Source organism: Thalia democratica, chromosome 4 (assembly GCF_965202585.1).
Source record: "Thalia democratica chromosome 4, ktThaDemo2.hap1.1, whole genome shotgun sequence".
NCBI lineage: Eukaryota > Metazoa > Chordata > Thaliacea > Salpida > Salpidae > Thalia > Thalia democratica.
Window position 1 is genome coordinate 77,688,301 of NC_139168.1, and position 17,662 is coordinate 77,705,962.

Sequence of the window (17,662 nt, forward strand, 5' to 3'; positions counted from 1 at the left end):
GACAAAAGTGGGAAAATTACAAACGAAGTTTTAGAATTGGAAATACCTAGTTTTAAAGTGAATAAATTTCCTTCAATGGTAGAACCACATTGCTACTTAGACTTTGTTAGTATCAAATCTGATATACTTGCTATTTGCTATTGTGAAGATCAAAATAAAAACTCTGATTTGTCAGCTGTACCTGTTGAAATTTATTCTGAAAAAAATAAAGTTTGGAATCATCAAAGTTTGAAAATAAAAGAACCGACTTCTTATTGTGTTAGTTCATTCAAAAATAAATTGTACATACTTGGAGGGTGGGATAAAAATAGTTATAAAAATATTAGTTCGTGTTACACTTATGACATCAATAGTAATGCATGGAATGATATAGCAAATTTAAATATGGCAAGAAATTCTGCTGCTTGTACAATTTTTGAAGGTAAAGTTGTTGTCACTGGAGGTGAAAATGATTTGTCTCCGTTGAAATCAGTAGAAACGTATGATTATCATGAAAACAAATGGACTTATTTACCTGATATGATTGAACAGAGACGTTCTCATGTTGCAGTTAGTATGGGTAATAAAATGTTTGTTATTGGTGGAGAGAACAATATAAATTGTGAAGTATTTGACTGTTGTTCGAGAAAGTTCATAAAAATAAATTCAGAAATTGAAGTATATGATTTAGAAAGATGGTACTTTGATGCATTCAGCATTGGCAATAATATTGTGGTATTTCTGGATACTCAAGATGCTCTTACTGAAACAATTGTTTACTTGTATGATGTTGATAATGAAAAATGGGTAAAGAATCAGTGTGGTTTTAATATAAACATGTTTGTATCAAATTATGTGAAGTACTACATCTAACATTCAGCAATTAATGGAGAAATGTATTTCAATACAGTAAAAAATCAGTAAAGCTCGTTTTTCTTTTTTTGATTTATTTTCAAAAGTGCAACTTATTTACATGACAGGTTTTAAAGTTTTGTTTTAGAATACTTTCTTTTCGTAAGTTAACAAAGTTTTTATTTTTAGTATAAGTTTCCGTTTTTCGTTATAATAAACAGTATTAAACCAAACAATTTAGCAGTTATGGCATCTTTAAACAAGTGATTTTGAGTAATTTAGGTTAGTTATGGTAATAATTGTGAAAGTATTTTTGTTTATTTGACTTTTATGAAGTTTATTTTTATGCTTGTTTATTATAGCTTCAAAATAAAAATTTATCAAACACAAAAATAAAACAAACATAAAAAAATATTTCAGTGTTACTCGAAATCTTTGTTAAAGTTAATATGTTAAACTATATTTAAGTAAATGTAAAATTATTATTCAAATAATCAAAGAAATTAAAGGCGTCTATCTGTCAGGCCTAAGCCTGGACTTTATAAAGCCGTAATCACAGGCAAACATAAAGGCCATTTCGATAATCAGACAAGCCTTCGGTAGACTGGAGCTTTTTCGGTTGCGACCGATTGACCAGTCTTGATTAAAAAATCCTATGGTCAGATTATCAAAATCGTCAAACATGTTAACTCTAACAGCACACGTGCGTCCAGGCTGAGTCCTGATTAATTTACAATGACGTTTTATTTGATCGCACACAAAATGAGCATACCAGCTGTTTAGCTAAATGTGACAATCTATTAAAAGTTACACGGAATATTCAGTTCTGCCGTTACTGACCACGCCAGCAAACGGTAGCTTGATTTAAACAAAATTTTTGTGGATGACAACTGCGAGTTTTTCAATTGTGACTGGCTGGTGAGTCCTACAAGCGTCTTAATCTATTAAAGGCTTTTGGTCTGATGATCGAATTGGTATGTACAATCGTTCTGTTAAATTTAGCTCATGTAATAAACATTATACTTTATATTGTACATGCTTTTTCTCTAATTATAAAAAAAAACTAAGTTAAAATAATGAGATACATAAAAAACGTAAATTTCAATTGAAAATTATATCAATTGTAGAATAAAGAGTATGTTCAATAAAAGTTAACAACTTTAAAATAACATCTTTCAACCACTTTTCTAATAAGCTAAATTATAAAAACAGAACTTTTTTGATTTAAATTACATCTAAAGTTTTGATAAACTACCTGTAACATTAAATCTATGTGAAAAAGCTTAATTTGTATAAAAACTATAAGTCAAAATTTATTTTTTAATTTTTGTTCTTGTTAACATTAGAGTAGTTGAACTTCAAAATTAATCGGCTTCTGAGTTTATTACGTACTAACTGAACTTTACAACAGATTACATGACTAGATAATGTATTATTTTAGTAATATATTTACCTGTTTTCCTATAAAAGTTTGGAAATTGTAATTTAAGTAAATTTACTTAAATTACAGAAAATTTCAGAAAAATCGATATATTTACATCATTCTTGAACAATTATTGTCTAAAAATTTGAGCTACCATAATTTTTTTTTTCAAACCTTCCAAATTAATTTTTTAGTTAAAATGTTTCAAATTTAAACTGTTTAGTTATTTTATTATAAAATGCTGTGTAAGTTAAATATAATTATAGTTATACTTATGATTTTAAAACGTATATCTAAGTAAAACTGAGCTTGTGAACCTAGATTAAAAATAGCTAAGTAAGGTGTAAACCCAAGAAACTCTGTTAAAACTTTATTAGTCACAATGTTTAACAAATTTATATACAACTATGTTTAACTTTGCATTCAAATGCTTAATATAAAATACCTTGTAAAATTTCCAATTTTTTTTTTGTCGCCGATATTTATCAAGTTCGATACAAAAATATATTAAGTTATTTATTTCTAAGACAACAGTAGTGGGTGACTTCATTAGAAATTTAAAATTGTAGAATTTGTTTTTCGTTTTGTTTCGTTTTAATCAATTTTTAAAGAGGGTTACTTTGGCTCGAATTGTTTTTTTTTGTAATTTTCGAAAAACTTCCAAACCTTAGATCCAATTACTTTCATTATATTCAGAAAATTCTAGAGAATGCTTCTTTGCCTTTAATTAGAAAAAAAATCCATAGGATTGGGGTTTGAATTTAGTAGTTGGACCCCTTTAAAAATTACCGTTGTTTTAATTTTTTACCTATTTCAGATTTTCTCAAAAAGTGAAATAAATTTATTTTTTATTTAACATACTTATGAAACTAAGTTTTTTATGTTTTAAATATTTTTTATGTTTATTTGTTAATCTTATTCATAGCACTCGAGCCAAAAATCCCTCGAATTATGTAAGTTTTTGTATAATATGCATAGGTCATATAAGAAATTAATACTTATTTGATATAAAACTTAGTTAGGTCAGAAAATTGAAAATCAAAATTATTTGAAAATTATTATACATTTGCAGTAAAGCCATGATATACTTCAATATTTTTGAAAATTTTATTTGGGGATATTTGCGATATCTTTAAAAAAAATTAAGAGGATAAATATATTTTCATTATAAACAACTTAGTTGAATAAATGAGTTAAAATAAAGTTTCTTTTTTTATTGAAGAAGAAGATCTAAAATAATTATAAATATAAAAAAACGTTAAATTTTTAAAGTGGTACAATTTAGTACAAAACCATTATTGTTTTTCAATCATATCAGCTGGATAGTCTATTTGTTTTCTTACATTTGTACAACATAGTAAAGTCTTCTTACCTTTTAAATAGTTTTTTTGTTATATCTAATATTAGAGTAAGTCTATTAAGATTTGTATAGCTGTACGTGTACCTGTATGTGTATTCATATCTGAAGTACTACACCTAACTGTTATGTTAGAAACTAAACCACGTGAAACATTGACAAAGAATTTTACCAAGCTAACTACATTTTGTTTGAATTATAGTATGAAACTATAATTCATATATTAGTTACAAATCTTTCTTTTGATAGTTTTGCTTTGTATTTTTTATTACTTTTTTTTTTTTAAATAAACATTTTTTTGTTTTATAAAGAATAATTATAAGCAAAACAAATAAGTGTTTTAAACAATATGCTTAAAATTAACTGTATAAACGATCTAATTATATAACTCCATTTTTCAATTTTAAGTAAAATGTGTTTAATCTGTTATCAGTTTAACTGAGTCTGAAAGGGTTAAAACTTAAAAAGGTAAAAGTAAAAGTTGAATTCTTGCTTTAACCCTTGTAACCATAAAGAAAAATTTTGAAACAAAAGAAAATCCTATAAATAAATAAATTAATAAACGAGCTACCTAAAAAATGATTCAATAAAATATGTGTTATAACATAAGTTTTTATTCAAAGTTATAAAAGTAAAACTAAAAGGTTTAATAAGCTTTATTGTTTAAAATCAATTTCTAGCTGCATTTTACCCCATAATATTTGTTCTTCAGAAGTTTTTAGTTAATTTGTTTATTATTAATATTTATATACATTATTATTTATTACAGACTTTATTATTTTTAGTTAACAAAATATCTATAAAATATAAACCGGTATTTAACCTAAAAGTTTTACTGTTTTTACACATTTTTAGAACTTACGATTTTAATATTTGAATAAATCACTACAAATTTAAATAAAAATTGTTTTTTAAAATCCATAAAATATGCCGTTAAAAAACACTAACAAAATTAAAAATCATAGCGTTAAATTTGAAATTTGTTACAAGGCTATACAATATAAAATCGAAACCTTTTTGATGGTCTACCCTTTTTGATAACATATCTTTCATTAGCTCGTTATTTTAAATAGATGTTTTTATTTTCCAAGTTACTTTTGCTTAACAAATTTTGAATACTACATTTTATATTTGTTTATATTGTATTGAAAATACTAACCACACTTTCAATATTTCTGAAAAAGAAATCTGATAACAAACTTACATTATATTACATCATTCAATAATTTATACAATACAATTATTAGAAATGACTAAAGATTAACATAAATTTTTTAGTACAAGATTGTTAGTTATACAAAAACTTTTTTTGAAGACTAATATAAAATATTAGTTCCAAGTAAAAATGTTTCCTTTAAAAATGCTTTAATGTAACAAATATTCAAACAAAGCAATTTTAAACAAAAACTGAAACAAAACTTTAATTAACTTTCCTATTTATTGTTAAACACGCATTCATATAGTTAAGACACTTAAGTGTAATACTTAAAATAATCTGATCTAAACAAGTTTTTAGTAAAAATACATTGCATATAGGACCATTTTGCTCTATCAACGTTGTATAAGTACACAATTGTTTCTCTTCGATCTTTTCAATTTTATTTTGTAACCATACTAAATGCATCAAAATAACATTTTTCTAAATCAGGATTAATTTCTGAATTAACTTTTGTAAATTTTCTTGAAAAGCCATTAAATACTTTACAATTTGTCGTATATTCTCCACCAATAACAAATATTTTTTTACCCATACTAACTGCAGCATGACGACTTATTTTTTTAAATTATATCAGGTAGATAAGTCCAATTGTCTTCATGATGGTCATATGCTTCTACTGATTTAATTCTTTCTGTTTTTAGTTGTATCCCCCAGTAACAACAACTTTAACTTCAAAAACTGTAGATTTAACGCTACTTCTTGCTACATTAAAATTAGTTATTTTGTTCCATATGTGTTTGTTAATATCGTAACTGTAGCACAAACTACTGCACCAACTACCAATTAAATACAACTTACACACAAATGAACTAATACAATAGAACTGTACCCTGTTTAAAATTCATGATAAGTAATTTATAAATGTTATTTTGTTAAAACAAAATGGTAAAATCTAATGTTTGGCTAACTTAACATTTAAATTCACTTATTAAATTTGATTATGTCAAACTAAAAGCATTAAGACTAATTCTATTTTATAGAACTAATGGTTTAATATTTATAATGTAAACAAAACAAACTAAGAAATTTTAAGAAAAGTGATCAAAATCTCACTGTTAAAATACTTGTAAGACTTAGCTCAATAGTAACATTTAAAACTCAAAAATTACAATTTTTAAAACGTTAAGAAGAAATCAGTTAATTTGCTATAACAGTCTTTCAAACCGATCCTTCCTTTTTTATTTTTGTAAATATTTTAAAAATGAAAACACAGAAGATACATCCTGTAACATTCAGTTGTAAAAACACTAAAATTTAAGAACAAAAGTTCGGAATCTTGGTTTACTTACAGTAAGTATATAACTCAATGTATACTTTAGCTCTATAGGTTCTAAAATGTATAAAAGTTTTAACTGTCGTTTATTAAAAACTTTTTTGAACTTTACTAAAATTTGAACACAAACTTTTATATTATCTACAGAAACAAATAATCAACAAAGTCTGAAAATTTAATTTTTCTTTTTTATCTTACGATTTTATTTATGTACATAACTTTAAGTATAAACTATCAAATAAGAATGTTTGAATCATTTCTAATTTATATCTGTACAAAACACTCCAACATAAAAAGAAAAAAATAATAGAAATTTAAACTAATAATTTCTCTAATTAAAAAATTAAAAATATGATACTTAACTTATACTAATATTTTTAAATATGTTGTTGTATAAGATGTGATAATTTTAATTAATTGTTGAGAAGTTTTAAGTTCCAAGGCAGTTTTCCAACTTAATTTTTTGCCTTATAAAACTTTTATTCTTTGCACCAAACTTCATTTAGTTATATTGAAAATATTCTAGCTTTAGTCGAAAAATGAAGTTATCCTATAATGTTCAATAATTATTAAACTAATTAATTAAGCTTTTTTGTTGTATACTATTCTTTACAAAACCTAGCACAGCTTATTAAAAAAATTTTTTTTATTGAACTTAAGCGAATCACAGCAACAACAAAAATTTTAAAACGAAAGTTGAAAATAGGCTATTTTCAAAAATTAAATTAGTCGGAGATAGAAAGATATAATAAACTTATTTAGTTATTATTATACACGCGTTTTTTAAAAACTATGTGTAGTACTTAACAAATCTTGAATCAAATTTGTTTTTAGTATGATCACACAGAACATTTAACCATTTTTTTGTATTAACATCATATAAATAGACACCTGTTTCTGTAACAGTTTCATTAAAATTTTGGAACACTACAATAATATTGCAGAAGCTATATGCATAAAAACGCCAGTCTTTTATAGCAGATACTTGAATTTCTGAAGTAATTTTTGTAAATTTTCTAGAACAACTATCGAATACTTCACAATTTGTAGTAAAATCTCCACCAATAATAAACTTTTTATTACCCATACTAACTGCAGCGTGAATACATCTTTTTTCAATCATTTCAGGTAAATACTTCCATTTGTTTTCATGATAATCATATCTTTCTAATGATTTCAATAAAGACCAACTTTTTTTACCTCCAGTATTAACAACTTTGCCTTCAAAAACTGTACAAGCAGCACTATCTCTTGCCATATTTAAATTTGCTATTTTATTCCATGTATCAATATTGATGTTGTAAGTGTTAAACGAACTAACATTTTTGTAACTATTTTCAACCCACCCTTCAACTGTGTATAATTTATTCATGAATGAACTAACACAATAATTAAACCGTTCGTACATTTCAATATGTTTATGAGTCCAAGTTTTACTTTTTTCAGAATAAATTTCAACAAAAACAGCTGACAAATCAAAGTTGTAAATTTGATCTTGACTGTAACAAATAGCAAGTATATCAGATTTTATATTAACTAAATCCAAGTGATAATGCGGTTCTACTAATGGAGGAAGTTTTATCACTTTAAAACTAGGTATTTCCAATTCTAAAACTTCGTTTGAAAACTTTCCATTTTTTTCTGTTCCTCCACAAATCAAAACACTGAAGCCTTCTTGGTTACAATATCTGTTTTCATACAAAACTTTTGGTACTCGGAAAGAAATTGACTTGTTTTTTTCATGCATCATAGTTTTTTCGTGTGAGATGGGGTAAAGCTAAATATTATAAATTAGAATTGTATAGAACAAATTATGGAGAAAATTATAAGATATATTAGCTAAAACTATATATTTTTTTAAAAAGGATTCATTAATAAAAAATGCCTATTTTAAAATTTAAATATTGTAATTTAAAGTTATATTTATCGATTCTAAATAAGAAGTGCTTCCTATATTTTACTTAAATTAATTAAAAATGTTGTATCTTAACCAAAAAAACTTAAATTTTGTCTCATCATATGTATTTTAAATTACATTAAAATTTGAAATTCTCAAAAAAAATACTGTTTATGTTACAAGACAATATATACAAGACAAAGGAAATGTATAAACAGAAAAATACCAATTGAAAATATTAAGTCATAAATTAGTATAAGTAAACTATTAAATTTAGTTACACATAGTTTATAAGCAGTAAAATTAAATAAATAGACTTTAACAGATATTAGATATCAAAAAACATATTCAAAAATCGTGTAAGTATTGAGGTAAAAACGTCAAACAAAGGATGATGTATTAGTTGATGTTATTAAGTACAAATCATTTAGTTTTGATAACTTGATATATTAAATAAATTTTAGTTGATTAGTTTGAAACTTTGTAGTAAGTTCAAACTAGATTTTCTCTTTAAGTCTTATAATGTAAACAGTGTTTTGGTCAATCAGCTCATCAGTTTTCAAAAAGCTATAGATGATAGTTGTTACTTTAAATTTATTTACAGATAGATTATTGTCATATTTTAGTACTCTATTGAGTTTCTTTTGATTTTGAATAAAGTAAGTCATTTTTATAAATAAATCTCTTAAACGCAACAAGTTATGATGTTTTTTAATACAAGTAATAAGTTTCAGATTAAGTTAAACATTATTTTAAAAAACTCAGCAATGATTTAGATGCTCGAAACTTATTTATGAATAGTTAATAGACTTTTAATTTGTATTTACAGACAACTAAAAACTAAGCTACTTTGTTTACTAATAATAAAGCATACCTCTAATGACTTTTTTTAATACCAAATACTTATGCTTAAAAGTTGTTTTTACAAGACAAAAGAATAATGTTTTTTTTTAGATGAAGTGTATAAGTTACAACTAACCAAAATTACGTTTGAGTAAAAGTAGGTAATGCAATTTCGTACAACTTCAATATTTATTAATCATTTCAAGATAAACTTTTTTTCATCAACGATTCTATTTGTTTTGTTATTTAAATAAAACATTTTCATAATCAGATTAAAAGTGATCAGACTTTTGATGTTTTAGGTTCGTAGAAACTTTTTGAGTGGTAATTATTTTTTTTTATGAAATTAGTGTTTAAATTAGTTTTGTAACAGCTTATAAATGTTAGTAAATTTGTTATACATACAAATAGCTTTATTAGAGTGTACTTAATCAAAGATATTACTTTGGATTTTTTTTTTGTTGCACATATCTGATAATTATGGACCTAAATGACTGTAAAGTTTAATAATTTTTATCATAAAAGTAACTTATTCTTTTAAAACTATGCGAAAATATATAGTATTCTTGCTTACCTAAGTATTTTCTATAAGACTATTAGTTATAGAAGCAATTTTTTTTAAGTTTTATTTCTTTACCTTGAAGATGCTGGTTAACTGTTAATTAAAAAACTCAAAAGTTTTGGTCTAAGGACGTGGTGTACAATAGAACTTTCGGTTATCAAGTCTTACACAACTGAGTTTTCAAAAATCTCTTTCCCTGTTTCACAAACTTCCTCACAAAGCTTCTTTTCCCTTGTAAACTGCAGCTAAGCTTTGATAGTAAGAGCAACATTAACTATTAAGTAATTTTCTTATAATTTTAATTTGGTTTTGATAAAAAGTAATTATTTTTCATGCGCTTCTTAAGTATTTTTACTTCAAATAGTATAGTACCAAAGCATTGGCTAGTCTTTTAAGTATTGTAAAAACCTAGTAAAGTAAAGAAACAACCTTTGTATAGAACTTAAAACTGTTATTAATCTACTAACAAAATTCCAATTTTCATGAAAAAAATTAAGTAATATAAATATAATTAAATTAAGACGTATCAACACACGTTACTTTGTTTAGTTTTTTTATAAGTTTATTAAAATAACTGATGAATTGTGTTTTCAAGTATTTGTGTGACTAAACGAGCCTTTATAAATATTAACTTCTAGAAGTTTAAGTTTTACCAATTTTAGAATATTTTAAAATTATTTGTTTGTGATATTAGTTTCATCGAGTATCCATTGCATATTCGTTAACCTGAGGTAAAAATAAACATTTCGTTTTTTTACTAAAATACTTTTCACTAACTCTTATGTTTAGAAATATATTATAAAAAATGATAATTAAGTAATAAATCTAAGAAGTAATTAAGCTAAAACTTTTGATTTTAATTTAGTTAATAAAAGTTTTGTTACTAAACTAAATTAAATTCACTAAAACCCAAATTATAAGTTACAACTTTAAAAGTAAAATTTTGAAAATCAACTAAGGTTTGAAAAAGTTTGAAATTTAATAAGTGATCGAAAATTGTTTTAGTCAGCTCCATAGTAACCGGTTGTTAATAATCCGAAATTTCGAGTTTTTTTCAAGTTTTCAAAAAACAGTTAGAATCCCAAGTAGCTTTAGTTTCACATTAAGACAAGTTGTCTATTAAAAGAGGAAAAGTCAACTTCATTATTTAAATTTTGTTTAAAATTAACATAAATGTGTAGATTTTTAGATAAATTGATAAATGAACAAAAATATATTTTCATAAAATTAAACTTTTATCTCCAATAAACAAGATGTGATAAAAGCTTGATTAAATGTTCATCAACCTTTTTTTATTAAGTAAACAGTTATATGTACTAAGTAATTCAAACCTGCAACGAAACTGATAGATATAATATCTGTGTGGATTGACTATAAATATCAATAACTACATATTTCCGTTTAAATACTCAAAAATTCTTATATAATTTTTCAACAAATATGTTTTTTTTAAGTGAAAGTATTCGATAAAATAGTTAGATTAAACAGATTAGTTAGATTGGGAGATTTTAGTAGCTTTTAAATTCTTTGCATTAGGCTTAATGTAGGTAAACAAAGACAAAAATTTCCGAGGTACGTTTTGCCAGTTGGGTACGCACTTTTGCACAGTGTTGAAAATGTGTACTTATTAAGAAGGTTACTGCATCTTAACTGTCTGTTAAACTACTTATAAATAAATTGTAATATTATAAATAATTGCCGTGTTGTTAAATAAAGTGTTAGAAGCAATTTTTAACTTGTTACTTGTAAGTAATAAAATATAAGTCATATTTTGATGGGTTTAAATAATTTAGATATTAAATGACAAAATGTAAGACTTTTTAGTAAAGTTTAATCGAAAATAAATACGATTTTTAGAGACTTTTACAACATGGTAGTAAACTACTTATATTATAACAATAGAAGCCACTACAAGCTGTAGTTTTTAATCTACTGTAAACTTACTAGAACATTTTAAACTTCTTAAAAACTTTGTTTACGCTTCTACTTAGTAAAATTTTTTCACACTTTTTTAATATCTAGAATCTAATATTGGTGATAGACTATATATTTGTATTCTTAAAGATTACAAATTATGAGTGATTTATAACTAATATTAAATCAAACATATTATTGAATATAAATTTTCAATCAGTAATAGTTTTTGATATACATAATTTATTTTTTTGATAAACAGTACTGTTTTAGATTTTAACAATATTCATAAAAAAGTTTAAATTTTTTAATGATTAACAAAATGCCTGTTTACCAAAATTAAGTCAAATATCAAAAACAGTTAATATTTTAAGTCTATCCATAACTATTACTTACTAAGTTGTTACTTTAAACTTTGCGAATTTCTATAATAAATATGTATGGAAAATTTATAATTTTTACTTATCTATCATATAAACTTGTTTAAAATGTGTTTGGTTTATAGTTTTGTAAGCGTTAGTTTTTTTTTTAGAACAACTTTATCGCTGCAAAATATCTATTATGCATAAAAAAGCAAGTCAATTCCTTTTCAATTCAGAAAAGTTTTGTATGAAAACAGATATTGTAACCAACAAGGCTTCAGTATATTGGTTTGTGGAGGTAGAGATAAAATTGGAAATTACACAAACAAAGTTCTAGAATTGGAAATACCTAGTTTAAAAGTAAATAAATTTTCATCATTGGCAGTACCGCATAGCTACTTAGATTTAGTTAATATCAAATCTGATATACTTGCTATTGGTGATAGTGCAGATTCAAATAAAATTTCTGATGAGTCAGTTGTATCTGTTGAAATTAATTCTAAAATAACCAAACATTGGACTCATCAGTATGTGAAAATAAAAGAAAGGATTTGTTATTGTATTACTTCATTCAAGAGTAAACTGTATTTAATTGGAGGATTTAATCAATACAAGGATGAATATCTTAGTTCGTTAAACATTTATGATATCAATAGTAAAACATGGAATAAATTAGCAAATTTAAATGTAGGGAGAGGTTTTACGGCTTGTGCAGTTTTTGAAGGTAAAATTGTTGTTACTGGAGGTTATAAATATCTTCAAAGAAAATTGAAATCATTAGAGGCATATGATTATTACAAAAACAAATGGAATTATTTACCAAATATGATTGATGAAAGATATAATCATGCTGCAGTTAGTATGGGTAATAAACTGTTTGTTATTGGTGGATAAAAAAGTACAAGTTGTGAAGTATTTGAGAGTTTTTCAAGAGAGTTTACAAAATTTACTTCAAAATTTAAAATTTTTGGTTTAGATATATGGTACTTTAATGCATTCAGCATTGGCAATGATATAGTGGTATTTCAAGATTTCGAAAAACCTCTCACAGAAACAGTTGTTTACTTATATAATATTGAAAAAGAAAAATGGTCAAACTTTCAGTGTGATTTTACTAAAATAATGTTTGAATCAAATTATGTAAAGTACTACACCTAACTGTTAGAAACTATTGGAACGCATGCATACCAATAACAAAGAGAGTTAATGATTTTTGAAATTTTGTTTCAGTTAACTTAAGAAATTGTAAATTACTTTTAAGTTTTGTTTGTATTCCTTCGCTTACGTTCAATAAAAAAATTTGCGTTGATAAGTAAGTTTTATTTAGTTTTGTAAAGAAAAACATAAAACACCACAGCTATTTAATCTTTTTTAAAATAAGTAAATATTTTTAACTAAACTTAAAAACTTAAAAATAAATAATCTTTTTATACGGAATAAATTAGAATTAAAAATTTGGTTTTTAACTAGAAACTTCTAAATTATATGCATCCCACAAAAAAAACATACAAGTCAATTAATATACAAGCTAATAAAGAAAATGTAAATACGAATTATGCATCGTAATATAAATATACAAAAATAGTAACATTATTAAAATTTTTAATATTAACAAGTAAATTTTAATTATGTTACTATGTTATACAGTTGTAGAGCTCTACTACGGTTAGCGTTAGAAATTCATATTCCATTATCTTCTTTCAAATAATTTTCAATAAGCAATGAACTCGCTAAGGTTTGACTTTTGGTTTTCGCTTAGTTTGTTTATACTTCACCTTTGCTCTGAGCTTTTACGTTTATATTCCCGCTAGTAAGTATATTTCGATTGTACGGAACGTAAGATGTTAAGCTGATATTTATCATATAATAAACAAATTTTGTTAAATAGAATGAACATTTTATACAGCGAACATTAGAATTATTATTTTAATTTTAACTAAAAACTTTTGAAGAAATATTTCAATTAGTCGCATCCGTCAAAAAACATATAAGCTAATTAAGAATATGTAAAGATGAAAAATGTTTCAATATTTCTACCGCTAACTGTAGCAGAGCAGTACAAATGTATATCATAGTCATTAACATAATTGAAATTTTTTATTTAAGCAAGTAAATTGCAATCATTTGTACTAACTATAGTATACATATGTACCGCTCTGCTACGGTTAGTGGATGAAATTCATCTTCTTTCATTATCTTCTCTCAAGTCATTTCTTATAAGCAATGAACTCAAGTTTGACTTACGGTTTTCGCTTAGCCTGCCGTTACTTTACCTTTGCTTTGGCTGTTTTATTTTCTCCTTAATTTTTTCAAGTTTATACCCCCGCTAGTAACAGTGTCTTGATTGTACAGAACTTAGACTGTTAAGCTGAAGTATACTGTTGTGTGTTATTATGCTGGTACAGTTTGTATTTTCGCACATTTGTTCATTTTAAAAATACTTTAAACTTATAGATATTTTAGTTTTATTTAGTTATACCAGTAGTTTAAGCATTCTGACAACATTATATACCTACTTCAATAAACAATAGCTTAAATTATCTAACACCTTTATAATCCTATTAGCATAAACAGTAGTGAGAGTTTAACAACCACTGACAACCTATTAGAATAATAGTATAAGTTTTATAAACTTTACAAACCTGATTTATTAACTAACAAGATCAGTACAACGCTAGCGTTAGAATTATGTTTGAATTACGTTATATTAGTGTGTTATGTCAGTTAACCGCCAGGTTTGTTTGCTTTGCTTCGCTTATGTTCAATAAAAAAATTCTCTGATTCTTAATTAAACATTTTTTAATTTAAATTTCAATATATTTTATATAACTAAATAACTTTGTTTGTCGAAAAGAAAACTTTTTATACGGCAAAAGTTTAAGTTTAAAATTTAATCTTTAATTAAAAGTTTTTGAAAAATATTTCAATTAGACGCATCCCACAAAAAGTATATGAGCTAATTAATAATATTAAAAATAAAATATGTATCGTTTAATATATTATACAAAGTTTGTATAATTATTGAAAATTTTCATCTAAATAATTGTATAACAAAATTGCATTCATTTGTACTAACTATGATATACAGTTGTACAGCTCTGCTATGGTTAGCAGTATAATTTCATCTTCTTTCATTATCTTCTCTCAATTTATATCTTATAGGTAATGAACTCTTTAAGGTTGACTTATGGTTTTTGCTTAATTTTTTGTTACTTTGCCTTTGCTTAACCTGTTTTATTTTTTTTCCAGAGTTTTTACGTTTATATTCCCGCTAGTAACGATGTTTCGATTGTACAGAACTTAGGCTGTAAAGCTGAAGTATTTTGTTTTATATTATTTTACTATACAGTTTGTATTTTTTCGCACACTTATGCATTGTACGTATACTCTAAACATATAGACTTGATTTCAATTACAAAAGTAGTTTAAGCATTCCGACAACATTATAAACATACTCATCTGCTTAATATTTTCGTTTTAAATGTGTTTGGTTTAATATATATTTTATTATACTTTTTTACCTAATTAGATAAAAACTATAATTTAAACAGCTTTTTCACACATTGAAATATAAAATTTCATGTGATCGTCAGTAAGTTACAGTTTATTATAATAGTGAACATAAATTTCGATTTTAAAATTTTTATTATAATTATGACGTAGTAATGGCACAGTTTATTGTACGATTAGCTGGATTTGAAATACGCTGTGAATGTTATTTTATGCTTTTTAGGAAAGTTTAAAAAGGTTATTTTGGAAAAAGGTTTTAGGCTATTAGAAAAAAAATTTTTAGTCTGTTGGGAAAAATGTTATAAAATACTCGTGTTTGCCGCTTCGATTTTGTTTTGTTTTAATATTTAATTGGTTTTAATTTTGTTAAAAAAGTATTTTTGATAATGGGTGCGTATGTTTTGTCTTTCGCTTTTCTTGTTTAGGTTACGTTCTTATCTGATTTTTCGATTTCTATTTTTTCTAAGTTACAAAGTTTGCAGCCGAATTTAGTATTGAATTTTAATTTTGTCCTGTTTAATATTTCCTATTTAATTTTGTTGTCTGTATTGTTATCTTTTAAGTTCCATATGTAATTCGCTAGTTCTGTTGTGTGTATTTTTTTAATATTGTTGAATGATGATTTGTGGTTTCTGTATCTTTGTTTAAAGGTATTTTCTGTCGATCCTATTACTGCTTTATTGTTTTATTTGATGTTACTGTTGCCTTATAAATTATATTTGACACTAGGTATTCGTTATTTAAAGGGCAAGGTTCTTTACTATGTCGAGCACTATCGATCAGAACTTTGTATAAAACCTTTAATATTTTATTATATAATATATTTAATAATTTATGGTTTGGTTTATTACAGGTTCATTTTAGACTAGCTTTATTTCTTCATAATATCTTTCATGAATAAACAAAGCAAGTCAGTTCCTTTTCGATTATCAAAAGTCTTGTATGAAAACAGGTATTTTAACCAAGATGGCTTCAGTGTTTTGATTTGTAGAGGAAAATACAAACATGGGTAAGTTACAAACGAAGTTTTAGAATTGTAAAAACCTAGTTTAAAAAAATAAAATTCCTTCAACGGCTGAATTACATTATTATTTACTGTTAGTCAGTATCAAATCTGATATACTTGCTGTTAGTTATAGAATGAATCAAACAAAATTTTCAATGAGTCGGTTGTATCTGCTGAAATTTATTCTGAAAAAAACAAACTTGGGCTCGTCAATATGTAAAAAAAAAAGAAGAAAGGATTTGTAATTGTATTACGTCATTAATGAGTAAACTGTATTTAATTGGATGATATAATTAAAACAAAGATAAATGTCTTAGTTCGTGTTATACTTACGTTTTCTATAGTAATATCTGAAATAAAATACCAAACTTAAAAGAAGTAAGAGTATGTACGGCTTGTACAGTTATTAAAGGTAAAATTATTTTTACTTTGGGTTATAGTTATGACCAGAAAGATTTTAATTCAGTAGAAGCATATGATTATTATGAAAACAAATGGACTTATCTACCTGATATGATTGAAAAAAGAACTTGTCATGCTGCAGTTATTATGGGTAATAAAATGTTTGTTATTGGTGGATACCAAGTTACAAGTTGTGAAGTTTTTGATAATTTTTTAAGAATGTTTAATAAAATTAATTAAAAAATTAAATTTTTCTGTTTAGATATATGTTACTTTTATGCATTTATCATTAGAAATAATATTGTGGTATTTCAGAATTTTGAAAAACATTTATTTACCTATATGATGTCGAAAAAGAAAAATGGTTAAATATTCAGTGCGATTTTACGAAAAGTTTGTTTGGTTCAAAATTTGTTAAGTACTATACCTAATTTAAGGAAATTATAGAAAAACGTGTTAAACAATAACAAAAAATATGTTTGAAAACTAATTAGTTTTGTTAGACTTATACCTTAACCTATTTTAATGACAATTTTGAAATTTACGTTTCAGATTATTCTGTTTCTCTTATTTCATTAAAAAACAACTTTGTTAACAATTAATTTATAGTCTTTCTTAAAAGAAATCATATATTGAAAATAAACTGTTAGTAAGTTTTAACTTGTTTATTTAGTATTTAAAGGATGTTATTGTATAACACAACAGTATGAAGTTTTTAATAGGTTCAGGCTGTTTTATTATTTTACTTTAATTAAATGATAAATATAAATTTTTAAGAGATTAGATATTATAGATAATGAAACATTCTTATTTATCTTGAAATAAAAGTAAATTATACATAAAAATGGCTATTTGAAAAAGTGATGAAAAAATTGAAACTTGTTTGTTACCTGCTCCTCTAACTAATAAATAATTATATACTTTTTAATAAGTAAACTTCTAAATTATAATAAAATTTTGACGATATATACTGTTTTTTTTTTAGAATTCATATTAGTAAGATTGATTTTAGACTTATGTATTACTTAGAAGTAAATAAACTATTATTCGTGTGTTAACAATT